Source organism: Protopterus annectens, chromosome 15.part0 (assembly GCF_019279795.1).
Source record: "Protopterus annectens isolate FY-2018-M chromosome 15.part0, PAN1.0, whole genome shotgun sequence".
In the NCBI taxonomy this organism is placed as follows: Eukaryota; Metazoa; Chordata; order Ceratodontiformes; family Protopteridae; genus Protopterus; species Protopterus annectens.
Genome location: NC_056749.1, coordinates 76,225,878 through 76,243,556, shown reverse-complemented (window position 1 = coordinate 76,243,556; position 17,679 = coordinate 76,225,878).

Here is a 17,679-nt window from a genome sequence, read left to right as displayed (position 1 = left end):
CAAAGAAGTCGATTAGGTTCAGGAGGCATGATCTGCCTTTCACAAACCCGAACTGGGTGGGATCGAGAGTTTGGAGGTTACCAATGTCTTTGTTTATGAGTTCCATGATGATACGTTCCATGGCCTTGCAGACTAGGCTCATCAGGTTAATAGGTCGATAGTTCCTGGGATCAGTGGTGGCTCCCCTTTTGTGGAGTGGGATAACTGTTGCTGTGCGCCATTCATAGGTTCATAGGTTCATACTAGGCTATCTGCCCTAGGGCATTTATAAGCCTAGCCAGAGTGTGTTTGGCTTTCGCCACCCATTTTAAATGAATTTTGCTATGCCCTTTTTCGAGGTTAGTATACTGTGCCTCTGTCTAACAGTGACACAGAAGTGATACCCGGGGTAAACCTATGATCTCCCATCCACTCATCAAGATTCCTCTTGAAGAGAGTCAATGAGGGACTCTGCCTAACCTGGACTGGGATTTTATTCCAGAGTGAAGGGAGCCTCTGGGTTATGAATCTGTCCCTCCAGCATGTCCTATTTATTTCAGTGCTGAGGTTCAAGTCTCTCGAGCACGTAGCTCGATGGGATTTGGATTTTCTGAGGTGCAGCATGTCCATTAATTCCGGGTTGGACATGGCTTTATACGTCACGCACAGATCGCCTCTGAGCAGGCGGCATGCCATTGAGTAGAGCTGGAGTTTCTTTAACCGGGCAGCATATGGCATCTGTTTGAGCCCTTTGATCCTCTTGGTGAGGTACTTTTGGGGTCTTTCCAGTTGCTGCAGGTGTCTGGTAAGGTACATCCCAAAAGGGGCACTGTACTCAATTATGGGCCTGATGATGGATGAGTAAAGAGGCACGATGACCTCCCCTGATCTAGATGTGAATCCATTCATGATTAGGTGGGCTATATAAAATGTTTTTCTAACCACTTTGGCCACGTGGTTTTCAAATGAGAGATTGCTATCAACTTGTTCCCCAGGTCCCTAATTACTTCTTCTGTACTTAATGGATTACCACCTATGTGGTAATTTGTGGGCACTTTGTTTTTGCCAAAGGGGATGACTATACACTTTTTGGCGTTTAGCTTGAGGCCATGGCTCTGGCACCAGTTGTCTGTTTCTATGAGGCCCTTTTGTAGGATGCTTGTGTCGGCTGGAGAGTCAATTATGGCACCTAGTTTGCAGTCATCTGCGAACTTGGTCAGCCACAGTCTTTCCATGTTGGCCTGTACCTCCGAGAAATATATACCGAACAAGACAGGTCCCAGGACTGAGCCTTGTGGGATGCCACTTGTAACTGGTTTGGAGTCTGACATGGCTCCAGCAATTCTAACCATGTGGGTTCTGTCCTTGAGCCAGTTTGCAACCCATCTAGTGACATAGGGGTTTATATTTAAGCTGGTGAGCTTATCTATAATGCCTGAGTGGGCATTGTATTGAAGGCTTTTGCAAGGTCCAGGTAGGCTGTGTGGACCACCTTCCCCTCGTCAATGGCCTTGGTTACTGTTTCAAAGAAATCGACCAGGTTTAAGAGGCAGGATCTGCCCTTAACAAAGCCGTACTGGGTAGGATCCAGTGTCTGTAGGTCCCCAATATCTTTATTTATGAGGTCCATGATGATCCTTTCCATAGCTTTGCAGACCATGGGGCGATAGTTTCTAGGATCCGTTGAGGCACCACCTTTGTGAAGAGGGACCACTGTTGCTGTATGCCACTCTTTGGGTACATATCCTGTTGTAAGGCTGAGATTGAACAGTAGTTTTATGTTTGGGTTTAGCTCTTCTTGGAGTTCATGTAGGACGCAGCCAGGGACACCATCTGGTCCCATTGATGCTGTGTTTTTTGCTTTGGAGAGGGCGGCTCTTACCTGAGCATCTGAGATGTCAGGGGGGTAGCACTCTGCCAGGAAAGATATTTGCCCTTTTGGTGGGGAGAGGGGGCAGAAGTTTGCGCTGAACCTGTCAGCTAGGATGTTGGCAATGTCTGTGGGTTCGGTGTACTTTTTGTCATTTTGGTCTAATTCTGAGCATATCTGGTAATTCCCACCCAGGTTCCTAACATAACTAAAGAAAGCCTTGTGATTATCCTTAGTGTCCTGTGCAATTTTTCTCTCAAAGCTGGCCTTAGATGATTTTAGGAGTGCCCATAGTTTTTTGTTAATACTGATCAGAGATGCCTTCCCTTTTTGGGATTTTGCTCTATCATGTAGCAGCTTCCTCCTTCTATTGTATAGTTTGTTTATGGCTGGGGTCCACCAGACAGGACGCCTGCCTTTGGAGGATTGGGTCTTGGTTTTATTTGGGATTGCATGATCCATGCATTCCTGAAGGTGTTCATAGAATGTGTTTATAAAGGATTCTGTGGTCTGGGCCGTATTTTCCACAGGCCCGGGGGCTTTGAAGGATTCCACCTCGGTTTTGAGGAGTGTGAAATTTGCTTTAGAGAAGTTTTTCACTGTGGTTTTCAGGGCAGGGGGTGGGGTCGGGATGTGAATATCCAGTGGGATTAGTTTATGGTCTGATCTTACCAGTGAGGGATACACTTCTGGTCTGGAGCATAGAGCCCCCATGTTGATGATGATCAGGTCCAGTATGTTTTCCCCTCTTGTGGGAGTGGTAACAAGTTGTTCCATAGCATTTGAGTTTATACATTCTAGGAACCTTTGGGCTAGGGTGTTGGAGCTAGAGTAATGCTCCCAGTCTATGTTTGGGTAGCTGAAGTTGTCCAATATAATGGTGTTTGGAGATACCTTCATATTTTCCAGTGTTCCCAGGAAGGCCAAGTGGGGTTCCTGGGTTTGGGAGGGTGGTCTGTAGCAGGCTATAAACTGGAAGGCAGTTTTACCCACTGTTAGTTCCACATGGATAGTCTCTGATGCTTCATGCTGTGCCACCAACCTGGAGGTGTGGGTATCTTTGACGAATATTGATACTCCCCCCTCCTTTTGTGGTTCGGTCCAAGTTTTGGGGCCGAAAAGCATGGTATGAGGTATAACCTGGTAGTGCTGGGGTGCTCTCAGGAGCCTTGAAGCAGGTTTCTGTTACTACACAGATATCGATGTTCTCCATGCTAAGGAGAGTTTTGAGTGCATGCATCTTGAGGTTTAGACTTCTGGCATTGAGTAGCATTACTCTTAGTTTCTTATCCCTTGTGATACCTATGGAGGTGGGTTTGTCTTTTGAGCCTTGCCTAAAAAGGCACTATGGCTGTGGCAAGAGCCTTTGCCAATATCCAAAAGCCCAGGGGTGACAGGTGCAAGCCGTCCCTAGGAAAGCATCGTGGCTTGTCGAGCATGTCATCCCAGGCTGACAGGCATTGGATCCCCTTTGAATGACACCAATACTTAAGCCAGTTGTTGAAATTGATCATCTTGTCTTCATATTGTGGCATCATTCTTGGTGAGGGTAAAATGCTACTCAAGGTCAGGGTCACACCGGCCTGGGCTACATGCTCAGAGAGCTCCTCTATGTCTCTTTTCATGTAGTCCAGGGAGGTACGTCTCAGGTCATTCACACCAGCATGGACAATGACTGAGTCATATTTGTACTTGCCTTGGAGTGACCTGAGTGCTTGTGTTATGTGGCGGATCTTACAGCGCGACAGGCAGCTCACCATGACCTTCTCCTTGTTAAGCCTGGTGAGCCTGACGATAGAGTCACCTATTACAAGTGTATCAGGTGTGTTGTTCAGCCTTAAGGGCTGTGACTGTTCGGCACACTGGCTTTGTGAGCTATGTGTTGCACGTGTTTTGTTTTGGGGTAGCGGTTGCTTGGGTGTCTGCTCTGGAGGTCTCTGCTGCTTAGGCAGATTTTTATTTAGAGCCTCCGAGTATGTTTTTGTGTGTTTATGTGTTTGGTTTGCTGTCGTGGTAGGTCTATGTGAGACTGGAATTGTAGTGAGTGTGGTTTCCTTCTCCTCCTGACTGGTTACACCAGTATTGAGTTGAGAGAGCTTAGCCTCCAGTTTGGCTATATGGTTGCATCTCTCACATGTGTTGGAATTTGTTGGGAGGAGGAGAGGGTTGTCTGTGTACATGAGGCAGTTGTAACACTGCCTCAAGATTCCCAGATTCACCAGCTGGACCGGAGAGGAGACTGACAACTGACCTTTGGACATGCTAGAATAGTATTAGGAATTCCTTTATAATTGAAAAAAAGGGCCAGTGGGGAACAAGGTACTCAAGGGGAGTTTGTGAGGGTGTAGTGCTTTTAATTTTTTAGTGCTGACTTATATAATTGCTTTAGTGAGCAAGTGCCAGGCTTTAGAGTAGGAATAGGGTGTTTATTATGAGCACTAGATCAGTTCTAAGGGAATAAGTGAAGAGCAGACTTTGTGGAGCCGAGAATGATTTAAACTCAGTTAAGCGGAGCTGCCCGATGCTGCGCTATGCGCAAAATCGGGCAAAGCCAAGCCAAAGAGGATTTTATACAGGGGGACTTGAAAGAGCTAGAAATTGGCCCAAAACGGCCAATAGACTACCAGATTATTGTGCTGGGAACATTCCTCCAGGGATAGATAGGCTGCTCTAAGCTCCCCACTGCCACTGGTGAACAAAGAAGCCTCCCTTTATTTAGTGGGCACAAAGCCTGATGCGAGGCTATTATTGAACATGGTGCTTAAGTTGGGAGCCAGTTCATTCTGAAGTTCATGTAAAACACAGCCTGGGATGTTGTCCGGTCCCATGGATGCAATGTTTTTAGCTTTAGAAAGTGCAGCTTTTACCTGCATAGTTGTGATTACAGGGACTCTGCATTATTCCTGTATAGATATGGGGCCTTTAGGGGGTGAGCAGGGGGTAAAGTTGGTAAAGTTACTACTGAACCTATCTGCCAGGATGTTGGCAATATCAGTTGGTTCTGTAATTTTCTTACCTTTGTGCTGTAACTCAGAGCAGGTCTGGGTATTGCCATCGAGATTCTTGACATAGCTATAGAATGCTTTGTGGTTGTCCTTGGAATTAGTGGCGATTTTGTTTTCGTAGCTCACTCACTCACTCACTCACTCACTCACTCACTCACTCACTCACTCACTCACTCACTCACACGCATGCACGCATAAACACACACACACACACACACACACACACACACACACACACACACACACACTGCTATCCCTTTAACAAGACAATCCCCACACACACTTGAATGGACACACACACACACACACACACATTTATATACACACAAGCACACAGAGCCACAATATCAGTTCCCTATCTGACCTACTGCAACTCCCCAGACAGACACAACAAAACAAACACACACACACAAAATCATCCTAGTCCAGTCAGACCACTGGAGACTAGCACACACACTATTACACATGTATACACACTCACATATCACTTACCACTATCTATCTGTCTCTCTCTGTGTTGAACTTTCCTATGCTTACCTGCAATGCAATCTCTCCCACTGACACTAACACAGGAGTGTAGCAGTTTGACTGAGTTATCTATCACAGCTGACCTTGCTAATTTATATAGCAATGCTGAGACTCTGACTCACTCAACAGTGTAAATCACTTACTGCAGACATTTCTAGGGTATGCAAATGGATAATTAACATTAGTCGAGCTTTATCCTGCAGTATGGATGGGATATGACACTTGGATAATTAACATTAGTCAATCATTATCCTGCAACATGGATGGGATATGACACATGGGTGATTAATATTAGTCGATCATTATCCTGCAGCGTGGCTCGGGTATGACACATGGATAATTAACATTAGTCGATCGTTATCCTGCAGCTTGGATGGGATATGACACATGGATAATTAAAATTAGTCAGTCATTATCCTGCAGCTTGACTGGGGTATGGCACATGGATAGTTAACATTAGTCGATCATTATCCTACAGCTTGGATGGGATATGACACATGGATAATTAAAATTAGTCGATTATTATCCTGCAGCTTGACTGGGGTATGGCACATGGATAATTAACATTAGTCGATCATTATCCTACAGCTTGCATGGGATATGATACATGGATAATTAACATCAGTCAATCATTATCCTGCAGCGTGGCTGGAGTATGGCACATGGATAATTAAAATGAGTCGATCATTATCCTGCAGCATGGCTGGGGTATGACACATGGATAATTAACATTAGATGATCATTATCCTGCAGCTTGGCTGGGGTATGACACATGGATAATTAACATTAGATGATCATTATCCTGCAGCTTGGCTGGGGTATGACACATGGATAATTAACATTAGATGATCATTATCCTGCAGCATGGCTGGGGTATGGCACATGGATAATTAACATTAGTCGATGACTATCCTGCAGCTTGGCTGGGGTATGGCATGTGGATAATTAACATTAGTCAATCTTTATCCTGCAGCATGGCTGTGGTATGGCACATGGATAATTAACATTAGATGATCATTATCCTGCAGCATGGCTGGGGTATGACACATGGATAATTAACATTTGTTGATTATTATCCTGCAGTGTGGCTGGAGGGACAGCCCACTACAGTGATTCTTACAGTTGTGGAAAATCACTGTGGTGGGCCTGTCTCTGAAGTGGAAATGGTTAGTGTGAGGGTTTGGCCTCTCATGGTAGGGCTTATCACTGGCAGTATCCCTTTCTTAATCCAGAGCCACAATACCAATCCCCTATCTGACAGACTGCAACTCCCCAGACCGACATGACAAAACACACACACACACACACACACACACACACACACACACACACACACACACACACACACACACATACACAATCATCCTAGTCCAGTTAGACTACTGTTGCACATGTATACACACTTACATACCACTGACTCTCTCTCTCTCTCTCTCTCTCTGTCTGTTGAACTTTCCTGTACTTACCTGCAATGCAGTCTCTCCCACTGACTCTAACGCAGGAGTGTAGCAGTTTGACTGAATTAACTATCTCAGCTGACCTTGCTAATTTACATAGCCAATTCACCAAGAGATACTCTTACTCACTCAGCAGTGTAAATCACTTACTGCAAACATTTCTAGAGTATGGCTATTGAATAATTAACATTAGTCCACCATTAACCTGTAGTATGGCTGGGATATGACACATGGATAATAAACATCAGTCGATTATCCTGCAGCTTGGCTGCGGTATGGCATGTGGATAATTAACATTAGTCAATCATTATCCTGCAGCTTGGCTGGGGTATGACACATGGATAATTAACATTAATCGATCATTATCCTGCAGCGTGGATGGGATATGACACATGGATAATTAACATTAGTCGATGATTATCCTGCAGCTTGGCTGCGGTATGGCATGTGGATAATTAACATTAGTCGATCATTATCCTGCAGCTTGGCTGGGGTATGACACATGGATAATTAACATTAATCGATCATTATCCTGCAGCGTGGATGGGATATGACACATGGATAATTAACATTAGTCGATGACTATCCTGCAGCTTGGCTGGGGTATGGCATGTGGATAATTAACATTAGTCGATCATTATCCTGCAGCTTGGCTGGGGTATGACACATGGGTAATTAACATTAATCGATCATTATCCTGCAGCATGGCTGGGGTATGACACATGGATAATGAACATTAATCGATCGTTATCCTGCAGTGTGGCTGGAGGGACAGCCTACCATGGTGATTCTTACAGTTGTGGAAAATCACTGTAGTGGGCCTGTCTCTGAAGTGGAAATGGTTATTGTGAAGGTTTGGCCTCTCATGGTATGGCTTATCACTGGCAGTAACCCTTTCTTAATCCAGGTTGTATCTTTCTTTATGGTGGGATCCAGATATATGTAAAAGTAAAGGACAATTAAATAATCATTGATATGGTTTGGAGGTTAGTATGTATTGCTGAGATTAAAAACTCCTGAAAATGAGGTTTCCCAGCTTTTAAAATGCTACTACAGAAAAAAGGAAGCACCGCCATGCATTTATTTTGGCACACTTCTGTGTGCTGTTATTGTGTTACCTCTGCACCAAAAAGTATAACAGTGCAACCATGTTTCAAATCTGACTATCCTGATTTGTATATAATATCTTTAGTAGAAAACGCCATACAATTTCAGAGATATAATCAATAGTCTCCAGCCATAGGCATACATGGTCAATAGAACGTCCCAGGCTGCAGAGCTGTTGAAATTAGTATGTATGAATGTGGAATATAACATACCTAGAGGAGATATACACACATGCACATGTGCACACACACGCACACACACACACACACACACACACACACACACACACACACACACACACACACACACAAACACACACACACACACACATGCGCGCGCGTGTGTGCACACAAACAAGCACACACACTATTGTATTGCTATATTAGAAGTAAAACAAAAATTAATTAATGAACTAACTAACTAACTAACTAGATAAATAAATAAATATGTCACCAAGAAAGGCAATATTTCTGTTAGTGCATACAGGATAAGGAATTTCAACACACTACCTTAAGTCCCAGTCATCCACAGAGAATTGGCCTAGTATACTCTATGGTGCAAACAGTAAAAAATCTGGCAAGGAAATGCAATATCTCTCTAGGGAAAAAAAACAGACTGCTATCTTTTTAAGTTTTAGAATGCAGAACAGTCTGGTGGGCTTTAAGCCTCTTAATTATAAAAAGTAAGATGGCTTAAAGCTAAACAACCAACTTCATATTGTTTATTAATGTCTGCAAACAACAGAAATACAACTGAAATAAAGGCAAAGTGAAGAGAAATGTTACTATGCTAAATCCTTGAAGAATGCTGCTGAGTTGTAAAATGGGAAGGAATGTGGCCTTTGGTATTAATTTGGAGAACAGCAGTGTACGTCTACTACAATTGGTCAAGCAGAAAAACCAAGCTCATGTTCTGGCAAAGTCCAAACACACAGATATACAGAAGAAGCAGAAAGCATCTAAAAAAGATGGCTAGAAAGAAATGCAGAATTCTTATGTGTTAACTCCATTACACAAGTTCACTGTATTATTGCATATCTTGTTACCAGTATTAATGAATAAAGGAGAGAAACCACCCTTTTCTTTTAGAAAGGAAAGGAATTTGAAGCAACAGCTGTGTTATAAGGCTTTGTCTTTTAAGGATCTACATACACCTAAGCTTATTACTAAAAGAACCGTTCCTTGTCACCGTTGTTCTTATTGTAGTCATATTAATGTTGAGACTACTTTTAAACATCCAGTTACAAAACAAAAATTTTATTTTACCACCTTCGCTACATGTTCTACAGATAATATAAGTCAACAATCCACAAAAGGACAAGAAAACCAATTAATAACAAGTGAAGCAGACCACGGTAACACAGCATCGAAAATTTATGAAATCCTTGAGCGCTTTCGTCCCGGTGTAGTGAACTTCATCAGAATAAAATATAAAACCACAAATCAAACGTATATAGTGAAACTGACATCAAATGCTAGGCTTACCTAACCAATCACATTACCTGCCAAGGTAAAGTTAACCTGTTCATTCCTGGCACAAATTAGGCTAACCATGAATACAGAATATATATATAAATTACATATATATCCACACATAATCAACATGACTTCTACAGATAATACAGTTTACATGCCGGACTGTGTTAAATGCGAACATATCTATATTGGTAAGCCCTAGGTAGCCTATCTACCACAAGAGGAGTGGTTTCTGGCCCAGAAATTGTAGCTTATTGGCCGTTTGGGCAGTTTTTCCATATCTTTCAACTTTCTAGTCTGAAAGCCCGCATTTGCACTTGTTTCCCACCTTCCCTGTAACTAGTCTAGTCCAGATACAGCTTTTCTGTATCCAGGACTGTTTATAAGCTTCTGAGTGGTTCCAAAGTCTGCTCTTCAATTTTTCCCCTAGATCTGCTAGTTCTCTCTTCTACACTTTTACTAGCTTATTAGTTTAGCACTTTACCAGACTTCTTGTAGCAATTATTGTAGCACACAAAATTGCTACCAGCACTAAACATTCTACAAGAAAACAGCTCTAGTACTTATTACTAATGCCCACCCCTCCAAGCATGTCTAAAGGTCAGTTCCCTGTGCTTTCTCCTATTAACCTGGTGAACTTGGGTATCCTGAGGCAATGTAGCAACTGCCTCATGTACACTGACAACCCTCTCCTCTAACCTCCCAATACTCAGACTTGCAAGAGATGCACTTATATATCCAAATTGGAAGCCACGCACTCTCCAGCCAAGACCAGAATAGCTGGTCAAGAGGAGAAGGTCGACACTTGCACCTCACCACATGGAACACATAGCTCTCCAGAACATACACCAGTATTGCCTTCACATAAAAACACAAACCACATACCTACCTTCGCAGAGGCTCTCAATAAAAATCTACCCAAACAGCAGAGACCTCCAAGGCAGAAACGCAGTTGATCACCACAATACAACACTAATCACAAGACACATAACTCTCTTAAACAGTGTGCCACTCAACCAAAGCCCAACAACGTGCCCAACACACTAGTCACAGGTGACTCGATAGTGAGGCATACTGATGTCCCACTCACTAGGCTGAATAAGGAGAAAGTAACAGTCAGCTGCCTGTCAGGCACCAGGATCTGCCAAATAACACATGTACTCAGGTCCCTCAACAAGAGGTACAAATATGACTGTGTCATTGTACATGTGGGTGTGAATGACCTGAGACGCACCTCCCTGGACTACATGAAAAAAGACATGGAAGAGCTCTCGGATTATGTAGTCCAGGCGGGTATGACCCTAGCCCTAAGCAGCATCCTACCATCACCCAGCATGATACCACAGTATAAGCAGAAAACAATTTATTTCAACAATTGCCTAAGTTTCTGGTGTCATTCTAAGGGGATCCAGTATCTGTCTGCCTGCAATGACATCATTGACAGACCTTGATGCTTTGCCAGAGATGGCCTGCATCTCTCACCCCTGGGCTTCCAGATACTGGCCAAGGCTCTTGCCACCCCTATAGTGCCTGTTTAGGTGGTGTTCCAAAGACCAAATTACCAGTGTAACAGCTACAAACAAATGCAATATGAGAGTCATGCTGCACAATGCTAGAAGTCTAAATCTCAAAATGCACTCGCTCAACGTACTCCTTAAAATGGAGAACATTGACATTTGTGCTGTAGCAGAGACCTGGTTCAAGGCAGCAGGAAGCACCCCTGCACTACCTGGCTATAATTCATTCCACACCTGTCGGCCCCAGAACTTGGACCGAAGCTCCAAAGGCGATGGTGTTTACATATTCATAAAGGATGCGCACATCTCTAGACTGGTAGCCCATCATAATGCATCTGAGATACTTCAGGTGCAGCTAACATTGAGTAAGGCAGCAATTCAGTTCATAGCCTGTTATAGGTCCCCAACCATGTCCCAAGATGTACAGTCCATGTTCCTAAGCACCCTTGAGAATATTAGGGTCCAACCTAACACTCATACTGGGTGACTTCAACTACCCCTCCATTAACTGGGAAAACTACTCATGTACCAATACACTTGCCCAATGTTGCCTGGAATTCATTAATTCCAATGCCCTGGACCAGTTCGTTCTTACCCCCACTAGAGGTAGCAACATCCTTGACTTGGTCATTACTAACATGGGCAACCATTGCTCTACACCAATAGTCAACTCCTCCCTGGTTAGATCCGACCACAAACTAATCACCTTGAAAATCCACATTCCTCCCACACACACCCCCACAAAGGTAACCACCATGAAAAACTTCTCCAAAGATAACTTTGGGCTTCTAAAACCAGAGGTGGCTAACTTCACAGCATCCATGCAAATGGAGAATAGTGGCATGACCGCCAAATCATACACCAATGCACTGTACGAACATGTACACAAATGCATGGATCTCACCATAGCCAATAGAACCAAGATGCTGTCCTCCAAAAAAAGGAAGCCAATCTGGTGGTCCCCTGCCATAAACAAACTCTACAACAGAAGGAGGAAACTGATGCTGAATAAGGTAAAGTCCCAAGACTGGAAAAAATCCCTTATCAGCCTCAACAAAAAGATGAGATCCCTCATCAAATCCTTTAAAGCTAGCTATGAAAAGAGAATTGCAGCAGATAGTAAAGACAACCACAAGGCCTTCTATAGTTATGTAAAGAATCTCCACAGCAATACCCAGATTTGCTCTGAGCTACTGCACAATGGCACCTCTTATACTCAGCCAGCAGATATTGCCAATATACTGGTCGACAGATTCAGTGCTAACTTTACCCCCCCCCCCACCCCCACCCCACCCAAAGGTCTAATCACAGTACCAGTAGATTGCCAGGCACCCAGTATTACTGCTGCACAGGTTAAAACAGCACTGTCCAAGGCCAAGAATACAGCTTCTATGGGACCTGACAATATCCCTGGCTGTGTTCTACATGAACTACAGAGTGAACTGGCACCTTGCCTGTGTACCCTGTTCAGTCACAGCCTCACCTCAGGCTCTGTCCCTACCAAATGGCACACTGCTACAGTCATCCCTCTCCACAAAGGTGGAGTGACTACAGACCCTGGGAACTAGCACCCCATTAGCCTGATGAGTCTGATATGCAAAGCTATGGAACACATCATTATGGAACTAATAAACAAGGGTGTAGGGAATCTCCAAACTCTGGATCCTACACAGTTTGGTTTTGTGAAGGGTAGATCATGCCTGCTCAACTTGGTCGATTTCTTTGAGTCAGTCACCAGAGCTGTGGATGAAGGCAAGGTGGTTCATACAGCCTACCTTGATCTGGCCTTTGATACTATACCCTACTCAGGAATCACAGAAAAACTCACTAAGCTAGGCATCAACTCTTATATCACTAGATGGGTTGCAAAGTGGCTCACAGATAGAACCCACATTATGAAAGTAGCTGACTCCAAGTCAGACTGCACACCAGTCATGAGTGGAGTCCCACAGGGGTTCAGTCCTGGGTCTTCTCCTGTTTGGTATCTACTTCTTTGAAGTCCAGGCCAACATGAAGGGACTCTGGCTGACAAAGTTCACAGACGATTGCAAGATGGGAGCTATTATTAACTCCCTAAGTGATGCTGACATCATTCAGAAACACCTAATTGAGACCGAGTGGTGTCAGAACCATGGCCTTAAGCTCAATGCCAAAAAATGTGTCGTCATCCCCCTTGGGAAAAACCTAGTTTCCTTGAATTACCACATCGATGGTAGTCCACTGAATACAGAAGGCATTATAAGAGATCTGGGAACACAGGTTGACAGCAACCTCTCTTTTGACCACCATATTGCCACTGTGGTCAGAAAGTCCTTCTATGTGGCAGATCTCATTACTAAGGGTTTTGCATCCAAGAAGAAAGAGGTAATTGTCTCCCTCTACTCTTCCCTCTTTAGGCCAGTCATTGAGTACAATGCCCCATTTGGCAAGTACCTCACTAGACACCTGCAACAACTGGAGAGGCCACAAAAGTACCTCACAAAGAGGATCCTAGGCCTTAAACACTTGTCCTATATGGACAGACAGAAAAAACTCCAACTATTCTCCATCTCATATCACCTACTTAGAGGAGATCTCTGCTTGACTTACAAAGCCATGTCTGACCCAGCTCTGTTAGAAATGCTACAGCTAAAGAACTCCCAATCCCTCTGCACCACATGTTCCAGAGACCTCAACCTCATTACCACAATCAACAGAACATGCTGGATGGACAGGTTCATAACCTAGAGACTGCCCATGCTATGGAATAGACTTCCCATATATAGCAAGCAGAGCACCTCACTGGCCCTCTTCAAGAGGAATCTTGATGAGTGGATGGGGAATATAAAATTCACCCCGGGGATCACTCCAGTGGCTGTACTCGACAGAGGCACTGGGAACTAAGGTCGGGTGGCACAATGCATCACCATTGAGCACACTTTTCAATCACAGCCTAAGCACTGGCTTCTTCCCAGCAGAATGGAAAACAGCTACCATCCTCCCTTTGCACAAAGGGGTCGCATCCACAGATCCCGGGAACTATAGACTCATTAGCCTTACTAGCCTTATCTGCAATGCCATGGAATGAATCATCATGGACCTTATTAGCAAAGATATAGGAAATCTCCAGATGCAAGACCCCACCAAGTTTGGCTTTGTCATGGAGAGATCATGCCTGTTAAAGTTGGTGGACTTTTTCAAGACAGTCACCAAAACCCTAGACAGGGGAAAACTGTGCATACATCCTTTCTAGACTTGGCCAAGGCCTTTGACACAACCCCCCACTTAGGCATCATTGATAAACTCACCCAGATGGGTCTCAGCCCATATACTGTCAGGTGGGTTGCAAACTGACACTCACTGATAGAACTCATATGATCAAAATAGGGGGACTGCACCTCCTACAGCAGACCTGTAACTAGTGGTGTTCCCCAGGGATCGGTTCTTGGACCCCTACTGTTTGGAATGTACTTTTTCAAAGTGCAGATTAAAACTAAATGACTGTGGCTGACAAAGTTTGGTGATAACTGCAAACTGGGAGTGATCACTGAAACCCTTAGCAATGTCAACATCCTACAAGAAGGTCTTATGCAGACTAATGGCTGATGCCAAAGTCAAGGTTTTAAACTTAATGCAGAAAGATGCATTATCATCCCCTTTGGCATGGGTGATGTTCCTGCAAAACTACCACATCAATAGCAATACCCTAAGCACACAGTCAGTGGTGAGAGATCTAGGCACACGGGTTGACAGCAACCTTAACTTTGATCACCATGTCTCCACAGTAGTAAGAATGTCATTTTATATTGCTCATCTCATAAGTAAGGGCATTGCCTTTAGAAAAAAAGAGGTTATAACCCCCTGTACTTTTCCCTTATCAGGCCAATAATGGAGTACAACGCTCCCTTTGGTATGTTCCTTTCCAAAGACCTGCAGCAATTGGAAAGACCCAAAGGTTCCTTACAAAGAAAATTCTGGGTCTTCAAGATCTGTCTTATGCAGACAGACTGAAATCATTGTCATTTTACTCTGTGTTGTACAGGCTGCTCAGAGGTGACTTGTGCCTTGCATATAGAGCAATCTCTGACCCAGGCTTAATGGAAATGCTGCACTTTCACGAGTCAAATGACACACAGATCACTCACTCAAAGGACCGTGACCTGGTATGTGACATCAACAGAACTTGCTGGAGAGACAGATTTGTCTCACAGAGGTTGCCCCACCTTTAGAACAAGCTTCTTAAACAAGCCCATCATTGGCCCTATTTAAGCGCAATTTGGATGATTGGATGGATAACCTGAAATTCACCCTGGGGGTTCCACCTGTGCCTTGTGGCTGTTAGCCTAGTAACCTTCTATGATCCTATGGGGATATAGAGTTATAGTGAGGAGCAGACTTGAAGTTGTCAGGTATTCCTGAGTTTGTGTGCCTATGTGGAACGATGTTATATGGTGGAAAGCAGTACGATTTGAAGAATTATAGTGAGGAGCAGACTTGAAGTTGTCAGGTATTCCTGAGTTTGTCTGCCTATGTGGAACGATGTTATATGGTGGAAAGTAGTAAGATTTGAAGAATTATAGTGAGGAGCAAACTTGAAGTTGTCAGGTATTGCTGAGTTTGTTTGCCTATGTGGAACGATGTTATATGGTGGAAAGCAGTAAGATTTGATGATTAGTAGTGAAATTAGGGTAAGATAGAGGGTCGCGGTGTAGGAGTGGGTGATGTGAAATTAGGGTAAGATGGAGGGTCGCGGTGTAGGAGTGGGGGATGTGAAATTAGGATAAGATGGAGGGTCACGGTGTAGGAGTGGGTGATGCAGCTGAGTGGTGTAGTTTATGGCCTAGTTAAGTATAATAAATTTTAGTGACAGTGACATTGTTTCCTTTTATTGCTGATTGGATTATGGATGGTGATGATGTTAATAGGATTGGCTATGATAGTATAACAGTAACAATAAGGGGGTTGGTTTAAATGGGGGGAGAGTGAAGTAAAACTATGCACAACACTGTTGAATGCAGCAAACGTAGCACCGAAAACACACACACACACACACACACACACACACACACACACACACACACACACACACACACACACACACACACGAAAAGTAACCTGCAGTTTTTTGTGTTTAGCTATCCAACTGGAAGACAATGCTGTATGTGAAATCAGTTTGAGATACCCCCTATATGGTAAGTAGCTTGTTTGCAACAGGGCCTAAGCCACAATTGTAGGATACGTTTTCAAGTTCAGCAGCTCAGGTTGTCAGTATCGGTCAGTCTTCGCTGAATGGAGCAACAGCAATAATGTTTAAATGCATATTATTTCAAAGGAGGGCATGTTCTGTATCTGGCATAGCACAAACCATTCCTTCAACTGTAGAAAGTGGATAATGTTCCATCTTTGTTGCTTTACTATGGTCAGGCTTCACAACAGTAACCATACGGTTCACCCAGTGAACAGATTCAATTTGCTTCTTAACGATGAACATGTTCTCTTTTTGCTCATCTCTTTTTCAGTTCTTGTCCTTAGAACTACTGGAACTCCCATTGAAGGATGTACTCCTGGCAAAATGGTACAACCTATCTGACTTCTGGTCACCATGACCCCTACTTAATATCCTCCTTTTTTTAAGCTCCTTCTCCAAAGAGAGACATTTTGTATATTCCATTTAGCTTATTTCTCTCTGAGCAACTACATTATGGGTGTCTAGTGAGAAAAAGAACACGTTAAAGCTCTTGGCAGATAGCTATATGCTAGTAAGAAGACATGAGAAAAAAGTTTTGCTGCAGTAGCCAGATGAATGAGAATCTATGGACTAGGCTCCTCGGTTAAGTCTGATTACAGAGCAACAGTAACAAACTTGTCAAGATCAATAGAACCAGAACTGAGCCAATAGCAAGAAGTAAAGGGAGCATCTCTTACACATACTGTTTCAGCACTTTTACTTAAGAAAAGCTGGATATAGTGGTTAAAACTGCAGAAGATGTGTGAGCAGAATTTGAGAAGAGTCTTACTGCTGTACATTCATATGATATTACTGTCCTGCATGTAAATATTGGGCGAAAGATGGGGTATACGTCAGTGGGACAAGAATGAATGGAAGAATTAGAAATGAAGCGGGTTGAATGGGAGGACATAGTATGGCAATAAATAAAGAAGGAAAGGCCTGCCTTTGGGTTATGTAGCAACAAATCACCCAGAACAAGACTGAGAGAGTACATGCAGTGGTAGGTGTCACGAAAGGAGATACTGCCAGCCCGGCTATCTGGAATTTTGTAAATAATTATATATTATTTGTGAATATCAACATGATTCATATGCCTGTGTTACAAATGTATTAGACCTGTATGTCATATAAGATGGTTTGTACAGAAGTGTGCTGAAGAGATATTTTGTAAAGTACTGAACTTAGAGGTGCGACCACAATGTACCCTGCTGGATTAAAACAGAAATGTATCTACACTATTATAAGTGTTTCGATGTATATATTTCAATAATGGAAACTGGAACACAGGGGGTTAATTTCAGAAAAATAGCTGAAAATGTAAATTACTTTATGACAGCCAGAGACAGGATGTCTATACTAGGGAGCTCTTTTGTGTTACCATGAAAGAGAAATAATTACTAAGCTTGAGATGTGAACGTGTTTTATGACTTCCAGGATCTGCCTTAGATTTAATAAGGGCCCTTGTTTATGTATTTGAATAGGTAGATGCTAAATGCTATTGTTTCTGTGCCTGGGAACTGAAGTCAGACGAC